Source organism: Penaeus vannamei, chromosome 30 (genome assembly GCF_042767895.1).
Source record: "Penaeus vannamei isolate JL-2024 chromosome 30, ASM4276789v1, whole genome shotgun sequence".
Taxonomy (NCBI): Eukaryota; Metazoa; Arthropoda; class Malacostraca; order Decapoda; family Penaeidae; genus Penaeus; species Penaeus vannamei.
The window spans coordinates 1,533,727-1,538,726 of NC_091578.1; the positions used below are offsets into that span (position 1 = coordinate 1,533,727).

General features: G+C 36.0%; 1 protein-coding gene across 1 annotated transcript in view; it reads right to left on the reverse strand.

The window, feature by feature from the left end:
- The window catches only part of LOC113825485 (glutamate receptor ionotropic, NMDA 2B), a 223,971-nt gene extending 220,013 nt beyond the window's left edge, over positions 1 to 3,958 (reverse strand). Inside the window, exon 1 of the mRNA XM_070142779.1 lies at positions 3,634 to 3,958. The gene's annotated coding sequence lies outside the window, so the exon portion shown is untranslated. The remainder of the gene's footprint in view (positions 1 to 3,633) is intronic.
- Between the last annotated feature and the right edge of the window lie 1,042 nt (positions 3,959 to 5,000).

Below are 5,000 nucleotides of genomic sequence, written 5' to 3' on the forward strand. Positions count from 1 at the left end.
TTCTTAGCACACACACACACACACACACGCACACGCACACGCACACGCACACACACACACACACACACACACACACACACACACACACACACACACACACACACACACACACACACACACACACACACACACACACACACAATGTTTTGTATATTTATTGCCATTATTCATTTAATTTTTCATCATTATCATTATTACGATTATTACTAATGCTATTAGTGACAGTAGCAGAAACAGCCGCAGCAGTAGTAGTAGTAATAGCAATAGTAGTAGCAATAGTAGTAGTAGTAGGAATAGTAGTATCAGTAGTAGGAGTAGCAGTAGTAGCAGTATTAGCAGCAGCATTAGTAGCAGCAGCAGTAGTAGTAGTAGTAGTAGCAGCAGCAGTAGAAGGAGTAGCAGTAGTAGTAGCAGTAGTAGCAGTATCAATAGTATCAGTAGTAGTAGTAGTAGCATCAGTAGTAGGAGTTGCAGTAGTAGCAATAGTAGTAGCAGTAGTATCAGTATCAGTAGTATCAGTAGTAGTAGTAGTAGTAGCATCAGTAGTAGGAGTTGCAGTAGTAGTATTAGTAGTAGTAGCAGTAGTAGCAGTAGTAGAAGTAGTAGTAGTAGAAAAATAATAATACTAATAGTAGCCACGACTACGTTGTCATTGCCATCACCGTCACAGCTCTTGCAAAAAAAAAGCCTCCCTGCAACTAACGCCAGCAGAATTATTTGCACTGTTGTCAATACCATCATGACTAGATTTCCCCTTTGAAATACCTCGCGCTAAACAAACCTCCATAAACCTCGATACTCTGCTGGTTTATCCAACTGATCCACTTTTTTTTATACTGAATTTCAATAAACATTTATCCCGTTGGATGTTTGGGATTAAACGCCGCATGTATGTATAAATCAAACACTTACCGATCGGGTTCGAAGCGCTGTAAAAAACCCACTCATGAAGAGAAGCATATTTTTGGCTATTTTTCAGAGATATTTAACCTGTTGTTCGGTAAAAAGTTACACGAACATTCGACATTTTATATATATAAAAAAACAAGTAATATACATCGTTGTTTTGTTGGTATATGGTATTTATTCAATAATATATTTTCCTCTTTCTGTATGAGGTGGATATATTTCCTCTTTCTCCTTACTGTGAGGTGGATCTAACGGCTGCTTACGGGTCTTCGCTTTGGGTGACGTTGTGTAACTTTCTCGCCGTTATTATGGCCTGTAATATGCTGTAAGTGCTTCATGGCAACGCAGGCGGCGAGGAGAGAGGGACACCCTACACCTGCAATCAACACAACCACTCTATTTCAGCAGACAGGTGATGTCAAGCGCTCACCTGACGTCTGCATCTTGTATGGGCGTTGTCTCGTGCAGGTGGTGTTGTTGAGACTAGGTCTATTCTTAGATATCTCTTTCCTTTAACATCACCACCGCACCGGCTTTGCTTCACCTAAAGCTAAGGACGGTTTCCCTATAAACAACACGACGAGGAGTGAATTCAAAGCCACAGTGATATGATAAAAGGTGAGCGGGATGAGATGCAGCGCAGATCCTCACGAAAGGTGCCAAAGAAGCGAGAAGAACGTTTCGGATAAGACACTTCATCCTCCTCAGGTGCAATTATAAAAAAAACAGCCCCCATCTAATAAAAAGCCCGCGTTTTATCTCCTGCTTCGTGCTCTTCGCTAAATACGTTCAGATCCCGTTAACCTGTTGTTATACCGAGCAGTAACTGTATCAATAAAGTAAGACACGGGACAATTGCAGATCTAGCTACTTGGGTACGTTTAATACCCCAATATATTGAGGCTACATACTATATGTTTTTGTTTGTAATCCAAAGAAGCTAGAAGTGAGTTAATCCTTGTAGGAAATTGATCGTCATCGTCATCATAAAATGCATTATGACTTTTTAACACGTTTACCTTTCAATTCAGTTCCTCACAAACTCTTTTAAGGCTTTTTTTTATACTGTGTCCATTTATGATAATAAAACCCGCCCGTTTATAAGCCGGAATCCTAAGAAGATCATCGGTACCAAAACTCAAACGAAAAAAAATATATACTTCACGCACGAAGGACGTCACCATGGCAACCGGGACTCAATCACAACTATTTCACAACTATCCATAACAAGGAAGAAATTGGAGGGCCAGCTTTGTCACATGAGCTCTCTCTCTCCGCCAAGGGAACGAACCTCGGTCAAATCTGCGACAGTCATTACAACTTCGTCAATTTGACAACAATAAATGTTTTCCAGGTGAAGAAGGCCAACCCATTGTGCAAGGCTTATAACCCAGGAAAAGTTCGCGAAATACGTTGATTTCTTATTGATTACATATATATATATATATATATATATATATATATATATATATATATATATATATATAGAGAGAGAGAGAGAGAGAGAGAGAGAGAGAGCGAGAGAAAGAGAGAGAGATACATATGCACATATATGTATACATATATACACATATACATATATATATATATATTTATATTTATATATTTATATTTATATATATATGTATATATATATGTATATATGTGTATATATATATGTATATATATGTATATATATATATATATATATATATATATATATATATATATATATATATATACACATATATATACAATAACGTGTGCACTAAGATGAAAAGGAGAGCAGCCGCAATAAGAGACGTAAGGTTTCGAACACGTCAAGGGATCCTCATCAGATTGATAAACAACTGAAATTATTATTTATCCGTCCGATGTGGAACTTGACGCGTCCGAAACATTGCGATTTAACTTCATTTCTTAATGTGGATATTTTCCTATCCATATATATTTATGTATATATATATGTACATATACATACATACATATATATGTATATGTATATGTATTTGTATATATATATACATATTCATATATTCATATATATACATATATATGTAATAAATATGTATATATATACATACATACATATATATTTACGTATATATATGTATATATACATATATATACATATATATATACATATATATATATATATATATATATATATATATATATATATATATATTTACACATATACATATATACATATATATATACATATATATATATATATATATATATATATATATATATATATATATATATATATATATACATACATATATATGGAAGAAAAACCCACAATGTACAAACTAGATTTATTGATGAAAGTGAGACAACAGTTTCGGAATCGTTCTCGATTCCATCTTCGGGTCCCGAAGATGGAATCGAGGACGATTCCGAAACTGTTGTCTCACTTTCATCAATAAATCTAGTTTGTACATTGTGGGTTTTTCTTCCATATTATCAACACGGTATTGTGTTTTTTCGTTGCATACATATATATGTATGCACACACACAGAGATATACGAATATGTATCATGTTCTTTACACATGTATATCAAAATACTACAAAACATCCTCTTATAATCATGATGATAATGACACACACACACGCAAACATACACACATACACACACATACACACCCTCTCCCGCAAGCGGCAGAGACTGCGTGCGCCTTTGTCCGCGGCGAAAGTGCAACAATGCATCAACAAGTAGTCAGACAAAATAGTGGTTTACCTGTTGCGTATTGCCTGCCGTCCAAGCGGAGTCCGGCCCTTTGAGCTTCCACGAAGGGCGGGGATAGCTCCTCTCTGGCTAAGTACAACTGAGAAGCCTCATGGAGATTGAGAAAAATAAAAAGGAAAAAAAAAATATCCCGAGACTCTCGCGGCTTTTTTTTTTAAGTCCACGAGAAATCGACAGTTCGCGATCGTTCGGGACTTGGAGTGCTTGGCGTCGCCCCCGAGCTCCTCCAGACTCGACGTCGAGCACTACGCGCCCATATCGGAACGAGCTCTGTCACCGCCGGAGTCGTGAGAGCAGCGCGAACACACCCACTCGCCACCGCATCCAGACAACTACTGAACGAGGCTGTGGCTGTAGGCACTCGCGCACGTGGCCGGCAGGGGCGGGGGGCGGGGCGAGGGGTGGGGCCTAAACCTCGCGAGGTGGGAATCTACATAAGCGTCTGTAATCCGATCATAAAAATGCATTACCCGATACCATACGCCGCTTCGGCTTATCAAAAGAGAATATTCATTAGTGATAGCATTAAAAAGGCATTTCAGATCAAATATCAACTTATCCGAACTGGCGTCTATAACGTAATTATGACCTAATGATTGCACACATCACTTAAGCTAATGAAAGTGAAAAATCTATTATTAATAATAAGAGCACCAACAAAAGCTTTTTGAATTAAATATCCCAGCTGGGTGATCATTATAGATTAGTAATAACCACTATAATATTCCGCTGTGTGATCATAACAGCCATTCGTTGATATTCTAATTAGTCCTAACATCAATTTAATCTGAAAAGAGATTGACAGGAAACATCATTTCTACCACAATACTAAAAGGATTTTGATGCTAATTTTAGCTATTTGTCGTTTGCTTGTTTTTATAATTTCTTTACTTTTTGTTGTTTATTATCATTGGTAGAATTATCAGAGTGGTTGTTATCACTATTTGTTATTTCCAGAAGTATCTCTACCATTATGTTACTATCATTATGCTATTATAGTAATTATTTGTTATTTGTTATTTTCAAATGTATCTATACCATTATGCTATCATAATTATGCTATTATAGTAATTATTTGTTATGTGTTATTTGTTATTTTCAAAAGTATCTACAATTATGTTACTATCATTGTAGTATTGTGACTGTCTTTACGATCAATGTGGTCCTCACTGTCATTATCGTATCATGACTACATTTTTAAGATTGATATAATCACTATCATTATTAGTGGTTTTGTTATTTTCTTTCGTCATTATACTGTAGAAGGATCTTTTCTTTGTTCCCATAATTCTAATAATTATCAATGCTGCTGTCACTATCATTATTTGTATTCCTTTTTGTTATCATGATTAATATTG